A 17,862-nucleotide genomic window follows, 5' to 3' on the forward strand; every position below is an offset into this window, starting at 1 on the left:
GGATTTTTTCCCAGGGCTTGGAAAGTCGGTCTTCATAAGTCGGTTCATTTACTCAACAGCCTTTATGGAATATCTGTTACATGCTAGCCACTATACCTGGCATGGCACATAACTTTTTAACATTTTAACTATAAGTTTTATTTGAAATTTAAAGAAACATTGAAAATAAACTATTTTTTAACCAGTCCTACCAAACACTTAAAACATAATTTGGGAATGTTAAATATTAATCCTTAATTCAAAAAAATGATATTCATAGACTACCTCTTGCTGTTGGCCAATATGAAGTTTACTTACATCCAATACTTTTTATAAGCTTAACCCTTAATCCTTCCTAAAATTCAGTGACTATGACTTAACTTCATAAGGTTATATATATATATATTTTAAAATGTCCTTGAAGACACAGGAGAGTGGGATGTGCCTACGTTAAGGGACTAAAAGGCTTGGCCTTTAAAGAATGCACTGCCCAGTTGAGGAACCTGAGATTAACCATTTAAGCAAATACATATGATTTTTGGACAGAGACGAAAGCTTTAAAGATATCACGCCAGATCATAGGATGAAGGGTCATCTGCAAACTCTGTGATAAGCTGACGTTTAGATGAGTCGCAGAGAGTGAGAATAAGCTATCTAGATAAAGAGCAAGAAGGAAACCTCCTGGTCAGTAGGAGCAGCAAGTGCCCAGGCCGTGCTGAGGAAGGTGGGCAACGCTCAGGCCTCTGCCCGTGGTGGGATGGATGGAGATGGGATGTGGTCCCTGGAGGCGGGTGCGCTGCTGTTTGATACCAAACAAGGATTTCCTTCTAATTGACAGAACTTAGGCTGCCGAGTGCAGTCAAGAACCTGGCCTTGGGTTGGCAGGGAGGGCACCTTGGTAAGACCAGGAATGCCACTTCTCTGGCTGCCCAAAAGCCCGGAAGCACCTGGCTTCCCAGGGACCCCAAGCCCACACACACAGGTACGCTTCAGGAGGCTTCCTCAGCATCTTAACTTGCAGCAGTTATCCTGACATGGTTTGCAGAATAAACAAAGGCTTTGTCGAGCCTCTGTTCAAGGTAATGAGTCATTAATGGCGTGTGTACACTCCTCAGCCTCCACGCAGCTCGGTCCCGCTGCAGCCTCACCCCGCTTTCTGTTGGCTGGTTTGTTTTAAACATGCCATGTTTTCATATAACAAAACACGTGTACACACTTCATACCATTTAATATTTAATTCAAATAAAATGCTTACTATATCAAAGAAAATGTTTACGTGTGTGAATTTTTATATCCCCTTAGGGGAGTATTTTGGAAGACACGTGAATCCCTGATAGTACATAGTGGCATTTTAAATGGTAGATAAACTTCTTAACAATTTAATTGTAATGTGTTTATTTTAATGTGCAGTTTTCATATAAAATGAGGGCCAAATCAAACCGGCAATTTGGTAGCTATTATTGCCAGCTTTTCACTGTCAGTTCTGATATAAAATTTACTGTTCGAATACATTTATTTAAGAACTGAGTTTATTTAAAGATAGAATAATAGTACAAGAGGTGTGTCTATCATGGCAGCATTGATGAAGGCAGGGCAGAGAGGCTGAGGTTTGCTAGACCCAGACCCCTGCAAGAATCTGTGTCGTCATATGGAATGTGTCTTAAGTTCGTCTCCCTCCCAGGTTTTATCTGATGAGCAGAGCCATAGATTCAAGTTGCTTTGCTCAGAAGATGGCTTAAGTCATTTTAAAACATTTACCTACTTCTGAAATCATCCATATTCTCATTTTACCATTGTTTGAGCAAACCCATTCTTTGGATGATCCATCCATTCCCTTAACTTGAATTTCCACAAAAGCAAAAACATCACAACTCCCTTTCCAGGGGGAGATGAGGCACTCTTCATGAGATTTCCAGTTAGTGTGGATAAAACACTTCATTATTGTGTAGCTGACGTTCAGAGAGTATGCTAAAAAATGGTGCTTCTGTTGGTTCACCAGGGGAGGGCCTTTGACGTCAATTCTAATTCTATGTGGAGGGACCTTAACAGAACTGGAGGCCACGCTAGTTACCGTTCTCGTCGGGTAAACTGAGTCAAGAAAAGATCGCCTGAGATTTCAGCCGGAATTCAAACCCAGGACTCGCTCCCCACTGCCAGATGGCATTCCGTCAGTCAGCGTGCATCTCTGTTCGTGGTTGATTCTGATCTGTTTGACAAAGAAAGTGTGCGGGTTGCTAGTCTAGTTCTCCCTCAAGACAGCCTAACACACGAGGCATCCCCAGGAGGATAAACGTTAACCATAGGGAGAAGGAAACTCTATTCCCTTGTAGGAACAGATGATCACATGCTATGTCATTAGTTCCTTCTGAAAAACTTTTAAAAAATATTTCTCTCCTTGTTGTAATTTGTATATCACTGTATTTTTAAAAAATCACCTTTAAGTCCTAAGGGCAAAATAAAAAATAAAATAAAATAAAACATCAAATGTTCAAAATAAATAAATAAAATAAAATTCTGCATGAGGACAGAATGGGGAAAGGATCTGAGAAGAAGGGGTAAAAATATTCTGGGAGAGTGAAGCTGATGGAAAAGTGTCTTAGACGCATCTTTTTCATTTTGGACAGTCTACTAGCAAGAATGAACTTCATGCCCTCATAGCTTAGACCCATGCTGTGCTTAGTTGTTCAGTCGTGTCCAACTCTTTGCGCCCCCGTGGTCTATAGCACCCCAGGCTCCTCTGTCCATGGGGATTCTCCAGGCAAGAACGCTGGAGTGGGTTGCCATGCCCTCCTCCAGGAGATCTTCCCAACCCAGGGATGGAACCCAGGTCTCCTGTATTGCAGGCAGATTCTTTATCATCTGAGCCACGAGGGAAGCCCATAGCTTAGACCAGGGTTTGGCAAGCTTTTTCCTAGAGAGCTAGATAGTATCTAATTTTGGCTTTGCAGGTCTTAAGGCCTTAGCAGCAATTATTCAACTGGAAAGCAGCTATAGACTATGTAAACAAATGGCTATGGCCGTTTTTCCATAAAACTTTATTTATAAAACAAGTCGAGGGCCAGATTTGGTCCTTGGGTCGTAGTTTGCCAACCCCTAAGATATTCAGTATAAGAGCTTGACCCTTGGAGTCATACAAACCTGGGCCACGTCAGGGCTCTGATTCTCCCCACCGATAGGAACCTGGTCGTCTTCCTGCACCACTCAGGTCTTCAGGTTCTGCTTTTGTAAGAGGGAGATCAGTATAGCCCGCCTCCAGCAGGTTACCGGGAGAAGCCGGTGAGTAATGCTCAGAGCAGCAGCCTCCCGTGCCAGAGGCTCTCGTTGCCGTGCTCCCGGGGTCGTCGTGGGAAAGACTGCTGCTCGTTCTGCCCCCTGCAGTCCCCTGGCCCGGAGAGGTGGGAGCAGGCTTATCGCAGACGTGGCCTCAGCCTGTCCTCTGCTGACGCTTCCTGGGCGCCCCCGTGTCTTCCCTGTCTCTCCATCACGGCTCCTCTCCCGGCAGGCGGGCCCCCCGTCCCCTCCCTCCCCAGGGGGGCTCCAGTCACCCCGAAGGAGCGCCTGGAGCTCTTTCCCGCCTCAGAGCAGGGGCCCGAGCTGTTTCCTCCTCTCAAGAACGCGAGTCGCCCAGCTTTTCTCAAGACTGGCTTCTTCCTTCAGTTGTTTATTTCTGGGTTACTTCCTCAGAGACACTTCCACTACTCTCCTACCGATAACCTTTTCTTTCAAAGCTCACAGCAAAATTAGTCAGGGACAGACCGTGCCTGTCTATTCACAAGTGGATCATGGTGTCTCGTACAGTGTTCTGGCGCATATAGACATTCCAAAAGCACATATAAATGAAGAATAAATGATTCAAAGATTATTATTATTATTTGTTATCACCATCGTGAATAGCCCTGAAAGCGCAGGATCCCATACAGAGTTCACCGGTTTTCAACTCTCTTCAAGCTACTGTATGACTTTAATCGGATCCATGCACCACCTGAATTAAATGTTTTTTTTTTAATAAATAAATTTTGATTGGAACACAGCCATGCCCATTCATTACTGTCTTCACTAAGGATGCATTCACACTGCAAGGACAGAATTAAGTATTTGAGTAGAGACTGGTTGGCTCACAGATCTAAAAATATTTACTATTTGGTTCTTTACAGAAAACATTTGCTGACTCCTGTACTCAGCAATAAAAGTCACTGAACTCCTTGTTTGATGTGCTAGTTATGTTTTTATCTCCATTCTCTTTAAAAGCAATTTTGTAACTATTCAGATTACTTACACGCTTCCTCAAGGGCCCCCTAAGATCACCCAGCTTGTGACTCCAGCTGTGTGCTTGGGAGTCACTGCTGTGACCATCCTGAACATCGCCTGGACTCTGCACCTGGGTGGAGGTCCTCTGCATGGGTTCCAGACTTGCCACAGTACATTTTTCACCTAGGAGATCCTTTTAGTGCAATTCCCATTTTACACGAGCGTGTTCATGGCTTTCTCCCTCCAGTGCTATGCGTCTGCCAGCATCCTCTTTCTAACACTGCACATGAGTCGGCTGAGAGCCTGACATGTACACCTGCATCATGGATGTCATTATAACAGGCATCAGAAACGCTCCTGCTCTCCCAGCACACCTAGACTCTTGACAAGATAGATGAAACCTACAGCGCTCTGTACCTGACTTCCAGAAATCAGGGCTGCCAGCTTTTTCTCGTGTTATGAATAGCCAGTGGCTGTTCTGTTAGATATCCTTTGTCAGGAAAATTCTGCCTTCCAGAGTTTTCCCCAGATTTACATATTGCATTATGAAATCTCTTGTAGAGACTGCAAAGGAATTTGCAGACATCTCTTTATTTTTGTTTTTCGATGAAAGTCATTTGTGTTATCAAGACCTCAAAGGAAAAGATATCAGCTGGGCCTCTTTCAGTTGCAGGGGGGCAGAAAAATGCAACTCCAAATGGCTTAAATCACTGGATAGCTTACTGGCTTGTATGTCAAAAGTCCAAGATAGCTGACTTCAGGTATTGCTAGTTCAAGGCCTCAAATTATATCACAAGTGCTTGGTTCCCTCTGGATATTTCTCTGGTCCGCCTCTGCAGTGTTGGCTCCATATTGGGGCGGTCCCTCTCCTCATGGTGACCAGGTGGCCCCCAGCAGCCCCACCTTCACTGGCCCCAGGAGTAAGTCTAGCTTCAAGGATCTGGCCTCCTTTAGAAGTTTCAGTCAATATCCTATGGCATCAGATTGGCGATGCTGGTGTCAGACCCAACCAACCACTTTTGCCAGATAAACAGGCTGCTCCGATAAGTAAGGTCTGGACCATGTCTTCCCTGGCGATGCAGGGGAGCTTCCAGCTCCTGCAGAATTCCATGGGCTCTGAGTGGGGGTCCTGAAGCAAGATCAGAAACAGAATTAAGGGGTTACATAGAAAGCAGCAACAATGTTTTACCATATAAAAAGCTAGCTTTCTCACCAACTCTTGATTTTACACTTTGCTTCTACTTCAGGGTTTCTTGACCTGAGGCCGAAACCTGTACTGTGGGGTCTCTCCTGTGCAGTATAAAATCGTCAGCAACATCCCTGGCCTCTCTCTCTGCTGGGCTCCTCTGCTGTCTGAGTTATTAAGTAGCTTGCCCAAGATCACATAGCAAGAATGCACCAAAATTCCAGGGATTCAAACCTGGAAGTTCAGTAGTGTCTCCCTGTCCCCTCACCTCAAGTTGTGACAATTAGAGATGTCCCCTGGGAGCCACAATCACCCCAGGGTGAGAATCACCATGTATTGGTTATCATATGAGAGTAGGGTGATTACCTCATCCCCCAGGGAAAAGATATGAAAGCGAGAAAGAACAGCTTCTAGGGCTCTGATGGACAGACTTTCAGCAGAGGAAACTGCTTGTGCTCTCTCCAGATAAGCCTGGGGAAGGTTTTCAGAACTCAGTGACCTGCCCAAACCTAGCCGCAAAAGGAACTCAGGCTGTGTGGTCCAGGGTTTAAGTGTGCTGGGGTCATGTAGTTCCAGGTTTGAATTCCAGTTTTGGCACATTCTTGGTCTGGACCTTGGGCAAGTTGCTTAATATCTCAAGAGCCTGGAGTTTTCTTCCCTCCGTAGAACAATTGGGAGTTAATTATTGTTCAGTTGTGAAGTTGTGTCTGACTCTTTGTGACTGCATGGACTGCAGCAAGCCAGGCTTCCCTGTCCTTCAATATCTCCTGGAGTTTGCTCCAATTCATGTCCATTGAATCGATGATGCCATCCAACCATCTCATCCTCTGTCACCCCGTTCTCTTCCTGCCCTTAATCTTTCCCAGCATCAGGGTGTTTTCTAGTGAATCCTCTCTTGGCGTCAGGTGGCCAAAGTATTGGAGCTTCAGCTTCAACATCAGTCATTCCAAAAAGTATTCAGGGTTGATTTCCCTTAGGATTGACTGCTTTGATCTCCTTGCTGGAGAAGATTAGGAATGGCAAACCATTTCGGTATTCTTGCCTTGAGAACCTCATAAACAGTATGGGAGTTAGTATGAGACTTAAATAGTAATGGTAAGTTGAATAGTAAATAAATAGACAATGAAGTAAATAAGAGGCGGGCTTGAGGTGGTCATTCAATAAACAGGAGCTTTAATTATTTGTGTCATCATGATTATCAGCATCATTTTCGTCATTCAAGCCAGGGTTGCTTTGCTGACCTTGACCCTATGACATGGGGGCGGGTGAAGACATGTCCCTCTCTCCCATGGGCGGCTGTCCTGTGCTGTGTAGGGCATGTAGCGGCATTCTCGGGCTCAACACGCCAGATGCTAGCACAACTTCCCAGTTGTGTCAACCAAAAATGTTCCCAGACATTGCCCAGAGTGCCCTTGGCTGAGATCCTTTGATTTAAGCCCCGTCAGCTGACCATCTGGGGGCAGTAACAATTCTCTTGCTATGCTCAGTTTTCCCCAAACTGGTCCCATCCTTTTCCCAATAGAAATAAGGGGGTGCTGCCCAATCTGACCAGGAAAAAGGTTGAGGTGTCTGGACCAGGGCCTGGTAGAATACCCACATGACTGTGAGCAACTCCAGGTTCCTGAGCAAGCAGAAACTCAGAGTGCCTTCGCCTCCTTTGGCCTTTATCTCTTGCAGAAATGCTGTCTCAAGCCTCCCAGTTCATTTGTGCTATTACCAGTTTCCATTTGGCCCAAGGGATCCATGCGGCATGTCCAGTTAGTTGCTTAAAATGTGTCCTAATGTCTGGTTACCAGATGGAAAATCGTTGCTCTTAAGCTTGGCCTGTATGTTGCAATGAAAACGCTTGTTAGGTTTAATGAAAAACATAGACCAGACCATGCTTTGTAGGTACACGTGCATGGACGTGCAGAAATAGGAGACTGCTGATGATGTGAAGCGGTACCGTGAGAATCCTTCGTAGTCCCGTGTTCGCCTGACATTGCTGTTCCTTGGAATCGGTGGGAAGTTACGTCAGATTTAGAGTCTGGTAAACTTGGCTTCCAGCATCGCCCATTCAGAACCAGCAGAACATTCTGGTTAGGAGCAGAGAATCTGGAGTCAGACAAGCTGGAAGAGCTACTGACTAGCTATGTGCTCCTGGCACAAAGTCAGAGCTTAATAAATACTGGTTGACTGTCGAACATCACTCAGATTCAGCTCACTCATCTGCAAAATAGAGTAAAATCTACTTTTAAGGCAATAAATTAAATAATCTATGTCAAACATTTAACACAGGAAATGCTCAAAAAAACATAGCTACCACATATAATGAATTTACAGGATTCTAAGCCATTTTATCCATTCTCATTTATTCAACTAATATTTATTGAGTACTTGCTTTGTGCCTTGTGTTAGCAATTAGTAATTCAGAAACTAAAGAAGACAAAGATGAGCAGCTGCATGCCACTTTTAAGTTAATAAAATTGTAAATGTGTCACGTGCAGAAAAGAAAGTTCTTTTTATCCTATTTGAATCCAACATGTGACAGATCTCCACAAAACTCAATTGTCTCCAATTATTTAACCTCCTCAAAAATTAGGTAGACATTCTGGAGAGAATTTCCTTCTCAATTCCTGCCACATCACCACAGCATTCAATAATATTTTTTAATTTCCAAAAGAAGTGAAGTTTCCAGGCAAGGCACTGACAAGTAAGTTTAATGGAATTTATTGCAGGCTTATTCTCGATCTATCCCAAGAGGCTCTTGACTTATTTGGTTTATCCTATAGCATAAGAACATGAGTTAAGATATATGAGGAATGCAGTTTTGAGGCCAGGGTTGTGGTTTTTCTGTGTCCTTGGATGACTAAAACCCCCTTTTCGGGCATATTTACTTACTGTTATGTCTTAGCATGATTTAACTGCCAATGAGTCTCCGCCTGTGTGCCTGGACCGCCTCCAATGCCATCTCGTACTTGTACAAATAGTTCTAGTCTTGGGGGGTAAATGGATGGCAAGCCCCTCTGCAAGGAGTCTGAGAAGGGATGAAATGCTGCCCCTGGACGCAGCACCAGCTGGAAGAGAAAGGACTCGAGGGCAGCATGCAAGCCCGTTGAGGGAGGGCAAGGTGTGAGGGGTGTAACTGCTTCCCTCAAAGGCGAGTTCTCCGTAGGAGCTGGTCTTGAACGCCTCAAGTCCTGATTGAACCACTTAAGAAGTCGCAATCATTGTTAGTATCTTCATCCTTGTTGTTGCTCAGCTGCTCCGTTTTGTCCGACTCTTTTGTGACCCCATGGACTACATGAGCCCGCCAGGCTCCTCTGTCCACGGGATTCCCCAGGCAAGAACACTGGAGTGGGTTGCCATTTCCACCTCCAGGGGATATTCCTGACCCAGGGATCAAACCCACGTCTCTTGCTTGGCAGGCGAGTTCTTCACCGTTGAGGCCCCCGGGAAGCCTATGATCGTCATTGGCCACCATCTATGGAGAGGGTTGACTTTTGCAATTCTCTCTCCTTGAATCGTCCACCCACTTCCTGGTTCCAGCTCTCCAAGTTCCAGCTCAGCCTTGGTCTCTAGCAGGAAGCCTTGTCTTCCACATCTGAAGTAAAAGACGTTCCCCTTCAGACCACTTGCTGTCACAGCCTCATAGTTTCATCTTCTTCACAGTACTCTCTAATACCTGAAGATACCGTGTGTAGTTTTTGTCCACATGTTTACTGTTGTTTCCCCCGACGCGTCTGTAAAGGCCGTGACAGCAGACATCTCTCCGCAAGAACAGCGAAGGGGACGCTGAGGGAAGCCACCCGGTGTTCGCCAAGTGAGTGAACACTCAGTGCCTGGAGATTAAAGTCCAGCCCACAGCCGCCTTTGGAAGCGCATGTTGTCACTCCCTCTGGAGATCAGGTACCTTGCTGGAGATCCCACAGACAGGAAGAGATGAAGCTCCAGTTCACACTCCGAGCCCGGCGCCAGGCCTCTGAACCCTTCTGCAGCCTGCCTCAGGCGCACCCCCCGCCTCATTTTGAACAGCCAGGCCCCCCTGCATCCCTGTGTCCCAGGTCACTGACGGGATCCTGACCCACCTGCCCGGTCTACGAAAGTCTGACCCCCCGTGTTGACTGTGACTGTCTCTGCCCGATTAGCATCAGGACTCACACTGCACTAAATGGTTAAAAAAAAAGAAGTCCATGTCATTGAACTCTTCCGTTATGGAGTCACTTTCCTATTGGGAAATTCTACCACAGGCTAGTGCTTTTTGGCAGGTTTCTGTTTGAGCAGGAAGCCTGTGTGAAGAAGGTATACACACAGACAGAGCGCGGGGCATCTGTTTGCCTTCAGCCTCGGTCAGCCGGGCTCCACGGTCTGTCTGTGTCCACGTTCCCAAGGACGACAACGGTGATTTCCCAGAAAGGTCCAGCCCCTCCAACTTGCTGTGCCTGCTTGGGACCCCATCCCCAACCCTTCTCTCTTGTCTCCTTGTACCTTCTAAATGAAATCACATTCCACTGCCTTTTCTTGTATAACCTCTGGACAAAAGACTCTTCCACACACACCTTGCTTAAGGCAGAGTAATTGGAACAGATAGCACTACTGGCCAAGAGCCACTGACTAATTGCTTTATGCCCAACTCCCCTTGCCTGAGGCACACCCAGGATTGACAAATCCATGGCTGTTTCCCAATTTTTTGAGGTTCCTGAAACAATTGGTGCAATATTAGTTGGGGGCGGACAGGGAGGGCGATGCATGCCCTATAGCCATTGGCAGCTTTTACCTCGTCTATTTAATCTCCCATTATTGTGACCCTGGATATCTGTTTTTTTAATTTCCTGTAATTCAGCAAGGAATGTTGTTGTTCTCTTCCTTAAGGACATCTGTGGTCTCTGCTTTTTCATGTTCCAAAAATCCTAACAGAGATGTTTTGTCAATGACTGGATATTTCATTAGAAATCCAGAGATCCCCATTAACTTGACTTATTTTCATCGCTCTGATCAACTTTTAGGTTAATAATTCATGATAGTTAATAACCTGTTCAGATCATTCCCAAAATTATTGATTTAATAATATTTGGTCATTAATAATGAAGAAAAAGGAGGGGGGTGATTTTTCTTATCACTTACCTCGATTTATTCCTTACTGCCTTGCAAATCTCGGGGAGAGCCAATGTTCTTCAGGACTTTTAATACCTCATCATTCTCCTTGGTAGAAACCAGGAAAATGTTCTGCATTTTAAATATCTGTATTCTTGATGTTCAAATCCTGCAATTAAGGCAGATCTTTCATTTAACCCAATCTCTCCATTCTTGAGTTTTAAACTTTCTGAGTTTATAGAAAGCACAGCATCTCACCTCCAAGAGGTTCAATAGCACAGTTCAGTTGACTTTCTTCCTCTTTTTTATTATCTTCTGCCGAATGATATTGTAATCATCTCTCTTTTTTCAGTTTGTTTTTGCTAATATACTTTGTAATTCGATAGAAGAATTGAGCTTCAATTTGTTTTGGCAGTATGGAGTTTCAAATAGTTTTCCCATTGAATTTCCTGTAGAGGTCATATCTGTGATGAGATTCAAGTATTTCATCTTACATGAAAAAGTAAAAGTCAAATGTGTAAACTAGATATATGAATATTGATTACTATTTTGAAGCTATTACCATTTTATTTTGTTTTAAAATGACCTCTTTCAGAACCTCATTAGAAAGTTGCCCTCATTGTTGGACTATCCCCATGAAGGCATCTTTTTGCAACAATAAATAAATCTTTTGGCTGCTTTCCAAGACGAATCTACTTTATCCCAAATTCTATTCAATACCTAATGGTGTTATGGCGACTTTCCAGAAGCTAACCTTCCAGGCAATGAGAAATTTCCCTCAAGAATTGCATTTTGATGGGAAATGATTTCCTTTATTAGATAAATAATGGACAATATGTGTTCAGCTTTAGCTCAAGAAACATCATCGGAATCCCCCTACCTGAGGCTCTCTGTAAAACTTGCCAAAACAGCTGCATGAGAGGTGACTTAGGAGGGGAGGAGGGGACAGTCGCTACGTCTGCTGCACGAGGCCGAAGCATCGGGATATTTGGAAACATTCAGACAATTAACGCTCTTTTCCACTTTTGTCATGGAGGCACAGCTTGACTTAAAAAGAACCAAAAGAAAGAAATGAAGAAAGAAAGAAGACAGAAAGGAGGGAGGTACTGAGGGAGGAAGGAAGGAATAAACAAAACCACTGTCCTGAAACCATGAATAGTGATTGGTATCCCTGACAGTAGAAACAGCCTGTATAAAACTAAAGGGATGTTTTACACTTTCTTAACTGAAACAGGTTTGGGCCTGCACTAGCGTTTTTAAATCTTGGTTCATGGTAGTTAATAACCTGTTCAGATCATCCCCTTACTTCATAAGGGGACCCCCCACAACCCCGTCAGGGTTAATCAATCTGTTAAAAAGTCATTATGCTAGAATGAAGAATACCTCTTGGGTTTTGCATTGAACAGCTCATATATTTTAGGGTAGAACATGGTTTTTCAAATTGTGGATCAAGATCAGTCAGTGAAATCAATATTGTGTGTTATGACCAGCACTTTAAAAAAAAACAGAATACATCTGAGTACCTTTCGTATAGCAAGGGAAATGCTATTTTTTAAATAGCTATTTCTTTATACATATAAACATATGCATACTGGCTCATAACATCAAATGTGCTTCTTATGGTGAATCAAATACAAAAGAAGTTCAAAGCCCTGGTGTAGAAGGTCTAATTTCCTGTATTTAAGAGTAGAAAAAGTAACCTAAAAACAAACTATTGTGCAAGAATTATACCTCCCGAGTATGTTGAAAAACATACTTCTTTTGTTGGTTTGTTTTGTCTGTACCGCAGCAAAACAGGGTATCTTTTGGTTCTACCTCTTTATTTCTCAAAGACTCAGCACATAGGAGAGCACCAAGGCTGTGTCACTAAAAACAAAACAAAACAAAAAGAATGTCTGATGGTGTGTTTAGGGGACAGTTCATAGATGCATCTTTCACAAAATTAAAATGTGCCAAGTGCCTCATCCATATCTGTGCACTGTTGCTTTTACAGAGAAAAGACATGATGTCATACAGAAACAAAGAAGAAATTGTTTTGGGGAAAACATTGTGTTCGATTTGTAGAAAAAGCAGGGTGAGTCACCCTGGTTTTTGAAACAGGGATGGAATTGTCAAATAACTTGAGTTAGCAGCTCACCTCCTAACTTAGTTAAAAATCATCTCACTTCATTCTGCTGCTGCTAATTCCGGGCTCATAGGGAGATTGACCTGACCTCCAGGAAGTGAGTGATGAAGCCTTGCCCCTTACCTCTTCACAGTCAGATTGAATATTTGCTGTTTGTATGAAGTAGCTGCTCTCAGTAGCACGGCCTCTTGGGTTCAGATTTTGATGTCCTGTGATGAGTCCCGCTCTTGCCACCTAGATTTTAATATTCATTGTTAACTTGAGGAGCTGACAGGGATGGGACAAGATTTCATTATGAGCCTCTTTGAACTTACACCAGTTAGAGGAGTGGAGAAACAGATTTCACCCAAGAACATTTTTAATGTTGTGTCAGAGCCCAGTTGATCTGATGGACTTTTAATCACTTCGCTGATAATAAGGAAGACCATGACTTAGACCTGCTTCAGCCGGTGTGGAAAGGTTGATGGCAATTTGCATGGTCTGATAAGATCTGAGGTGGGAGGAAATGGACTTCTGAGTTCAAAGAGATCGCACCCTACAGAGGTGCCCTGATCCGCAGACCCACTGCGCACGTGGAGGGGTTCCTTCTCCAGGTCTCAGCTCATCCGAACGCCTTGCTGAAGTTATGACCCCTCAGGACGGCAGTGAGGAGCCGGGAGGCTGGACGCACATCCAGACACTGGAGGGCTGGGAGAAAGGACGATGGGGAGAGAGAGGAAGAGAGTTTCCCCACTGTTACAGACCACTTAGTCTGCAAAGAGCACGGCACGCGATCTGCCGAAAGTACTTTTCACTTGCATTTTAAGCAAATAGGAGGTTTAGTGGGACATTATCACCTGGAGTGCCCAGTAATGGGTAATAGAGTCGGGAAAGGGGCTGTGCACTGCTGATTAATATTTACCAAAGTCTTTGTGTGGTTTTTTCCTCAAACGTTAACGACGCAGCAGATCGAGTTGAACAAAAAGGACACTGTGGATTGAAATATGGTATTGTGCCCATCAAATCCTGCCTTCTCTCTGCTTGGCTTATGATGAATACCATTCTTTAATAGCAGACTGGTGTTCGTGAAGAACTTATTACAGAGGCTAAGAGGAAGCCAAGAATGAAGAAATGCCCGACTGGCAGCGATCAATCACCTCCTTTTAAAGATGAACTGATCCTTCTTTTTTAAAGTAACAGTTCATACGAAGGTCTCAAACATAAATATGCAAAGCATCAGAGCAATTCCAGTTGCCGGGTCCCGTTAGCGTTTCCGTGCCTGTTTCGGGTGAAGTTGAATCCCACCCTTCCCAGCAGAGACTTCTTCAAGGAGAGGGAAGACCCGGCTCCTCCCCAGGGAAGGGCTCCTATTAAACAAAGGTTAATTCTTGTCTCCAGCAGAAAAATAATGTTCTAATGCAGAAGGACGAAGTCACATTTAGTTAAAGATTTCTGTGTCCTAAGATGCAATATTCAAAGTATAGTTGCCCCAGGAAGAGCAAGTTAATGAAGCAGGGCCCGAGAACCGAGGAATGATACAGGAGTGCTCTTCAGGGCCAGGCCATTGCCGTGGCCTCGCAAGACACGCCGTGCCTTTCCTGTTCACCTCTGGCCCTGCCACTTCCCGCTCAAAAGCCTCTGACGCGGAGTATCTCTGCCTTGACACCACTGATGTACTGTCCTTTGGGGTGGGGAGGACGTTTAGCATCATCCCTGGGGCTCCCCCGGTGCTCAGCAGGAAAGAATCTGCCCACACTGCAGGAGACACAGGAGACAAGGGTTCGATTCCTGGGTCAGGAAGGTCCCCTGGAGGAGGGCATGGAAATCCATCCCGGTATTCTTGCCTGGAGAACCCCACGGACAGAGGAGCCTGGCGGGCTACAGTCCCTGGGGTCGCGAGAGTTGGACACGACTGAAGAGTCTGAGCAGGTGCTCATGCTGGTCTCCACTCAACAGATGCCAGTAACATCCCTCACCACTGTTTCGGCCGAAAATGACTCCAGATATTCCCAAATGTCCCCCGAGGGGCCTCTTGAGAGCCGTGGCTTTAAAGATACTTTGATGCATACAGAAAAACTGTCTCCCTCAAGCACCCAAGGACCTTGATCTAATCCCCTCTATCCATGTACTGTCCGCTGATTCCACCGCCATCTGCTCTTTCACACTTTCTGTAACATCCCAGGAGCAGTGTCTCCCTGGGTCTTCCCTGTTCCTTCTGCCTTGGAGGTGCTGTCCTCTGTGATGTCCCTGAAACCTCAAACAGGACCTGCACTGTAGATCCTCTTCCCACGGGTCGACATCTGCCCAAATTCACCCTGTCTTCAAGATCCAGTCCCACTGCACTCCTTTTTAGAACCCTTCGATACATCATTGTGGTTGAGAACATGGACTTGGAAGCCCTACTGGGTTCAGTTCCTTCTCCGCTATGCGCTAGCTAATGACCTCGGACAAGTCACTTCAACCTGCGTGTGCCTCAGCTTCGTCACCTGTAAGATGGACACAGGAGTGGGATCGACCGTCCCGGGGTCTCACTGGGATTCACGCTAGCTGTGATTAGTGTCTCGTAGTCTGAGGGTCTCTTCTGTGCAGATTTGGTTTGTACGTCCGTCTCACTTCCCTTTGTTAAATGCTTTCACTGGTTACAGTTTCTGGACCAGTCACCTGACAGATCTGGACAGTAGCAGAGAGTTCTAAAATGCAATCAGCCGAAAAGCTGAGGCTGAGCTCGCGTGTGTGTGTGTCTGTGTGTGTAAGAGTGTGTGTGTGTGCACGCACGAACCACACACACCCTCCCCGCAGATCATGGCTGGGTGAGCTGCCTCTTCATCGCTGGTGTGTTGGGTACCCCCATCGATCATTTGTTGGTTTGAATTCTTCTAATTTCATGAAAGGAAAGGCTCTTTTAAAAACTCTCCTCTCCTACTGACCCCTGAAGTTTCCGGTGTCCTTCAGCATGGCTTTTGCAAATGCTAATTTCTCAAAGCCTCGCTCTTCACCTCCTACCAGCACAATTCAGGATAAAAGTTCTTATTCCTCAGGACATGTGGAAGAGTGTTTTTAGAAACATAATTTAAGGTCCACCTGGGGAGCTTGATTAAAATGTAGATTTTTTAGGCGTTGGCTCAGGCTTACTCAATCAGAAATTCTAGTGGTGGGACCTGAACATCTGAATTTCTAAAAGCCTCCCAACTTGTGTTTACACTTACTCATTTGAGAACCACAATGTCAGAATAAACCAGCAAACAGTCCAGCATCTCCCTGGTGTCGCTCGGAGCCTGAGAGTGCCCAGGCCGGAAAAAACGCTGCCATTTTATGAGGGGAGGAAGAGAATTCTCCTCCTCTGTGCTTTCTGTCTTGTTCTGGATAATGTAAATTATCCACATGGAGGGGTTTTCTTTTTTAAATGAAAGGATCATACTCTTACTCCACATTCCACAGCTCTTAAAAACAAGTCACCCTGAGGGGGCGGACTGGGTGTTTACAACCCCAGCTGGACGAGGGCAGGGCTATTCGCCAAGCAAAGGGCAGCGCAGACAGGCGGTGAGTCCTGAGAGTTACCTCCGGCATCAGCAGTGGAGACGATGACTTCAGAGCGTCGCTTTCGGGAAGGCTGTTGCCAGGTGCACCAGAAAGGGCTCCATATGGCTTCAGTGCTCTGGTGGAGTTGTATACATATTTGAGCATAACCCAAAGATATGAAATAATCCATCCTTGGTTTATATCTAGATGATTAATCTCTCCCCGATATCCAAGACCTGTCTTATGATTAATTTAAGTTCTCCCACAACCCACAGTCTGTATCACATCCTCAAGAGTAACAGAGCCCCATGTCCAACGTGATTTATTTCAGAAACAAAAGCAAAGGGGCTGCGAAGTCTCTTCCTTCAACTTCCCTGTGTGCCAATAATTTCATACCATTGATTTCCTTCTCTTTTTTCCCTGTAGTCTCTGAAGAAAATGCAGCTCTCCATTTCGACGCTCCCCCCCACCCCCAAAGACTCATGATGTGAATTTGGAGTCTTGCATTATCTCTTTCCAACCGGAGGAGCTTGAAAGGCTGTCTGAATTCTCACCCTCTCTTTTCCCAACTTCTCCCTTCTCCTTTCACACATTCTCAACTCTCTTTTTAATAAATAAGTAGATATTTTAATAAAAAGTAGGAATAAACACACCTCTGTGCCTCAGTTTCCACATCTTAAAGTGAAAGTGTTTGTCAACTCTTTGGACCCCATGGACTGTAGCCCGCCAGGCTCCCCTGTCCCTGGGATTTCCCAGGCAACAATACCAGAATGAGTTGCCATTCCCTTCTCCAGGAGATCTTCCTGAGCTAGGGATCGAACCCACATCTCCTGCATTGGCAGGCAGATTCTTTGCTACTGAGCCACCACGTCTGAAAGCGGGTGTAAATACAGTACCTTTCTCCTGGGGTTTCGTGAAGATTGAGTTAGAGAGAGAAAGTTCTTGGGCCGTCGGCCTGCAGGAAGCGCTCATTTACTGTCAGCTAAGGATTCCGCAGGGTCTGTGTCTGTTCAGTTGCACACCCGCTGTCTGTCTGTCTGTCTGTCTCTGTACGTTCGCGTCTCTTGCCGGCCTCGGCGCTCCCCCGTCCTGCTTCAGCAGGCTCTCTGAGAGCCCTCGCGTCTCTCCCGGCCGCCCACCCCTCGCCTCCACTGTCTTCAGCTCGCCGTGGCCGCCCGGCCGGCCCGATAGCTCTGTGACTGTGACCTCTGTCCGGTGACCTCTCTGCTGCGCTCGTCACCTGAGCGAGCTGCAGGAGTGGACCAAATCCTCTGATTCTAGCTTCCTTTATTTTCAAGTTTGCAGTGGAGTTGTGTTGACATCTTCGCTTTTCAGAGAATGGCTCTCTTGGCTGGTGATACGGCCGTCGTTGCTGCTGTGTTCCTGACGGTGATAGAGACAGAAGCTCGGAGTCCTAGAGACATGCCCCTGGTCGGTGCTGGGCCGCCGGGCGGCAGGCCCCTCCTTCTCGGGGACCATGCTTTTCCCCTGCGCTTCCGTGGATGTCACGGCTCCCGGGGACTCTGTCCTGGGTTCCCGTCTCTTCTTATCTCTTTAGTCCTGGAGATCTCAAGATCTGAACAGCCCACAAGCAGGATCTGGCCCACAGAAATGCTCTGATATAATGTCAGTGTATTACAAAAAAAAAAAAAAAGCTTCTACATTTTAATTTTGTAACTAAAATCTCTATTCGTGGCTTCTTTTGGAAAATTGGAGCATCTCACCATACCAGACCCATGTTCCCATGTGCCCA

At 45.5% G+C, this 17,862-nt stretch overlaps 1 protein-coding gene across 6 annotated transcripts in view; it reads left to right on the plus strand.

The window, feature by feature from the left end:
* The window catches only part of TSHZ2 (teashirt zinc finger homeobox 2), a 475,561-nt gene that overhangs the window by 113,887 nt on the left and 343,812 nt on the right, over positions 1 to 17,862 (plus strand). The gene's annotated exons all lie outside the window — the stretch shown is intronic.

This window comes from Cervus canadensis, chromosome 10 (assembly GCF_019320065.1).
Source record: "Cervus canadensis isolate Bull #8, Minnesota chromosome 10, ASM1932006v1, whole genome shotgun sequence".
Classification (NCBI taxonomy): domain Eukaryota; kingdom Metazoa; phylum Chordata; class Mammalia; order Artiodactyla; family Cervidae; genus Cervus; species Cervus canadensis.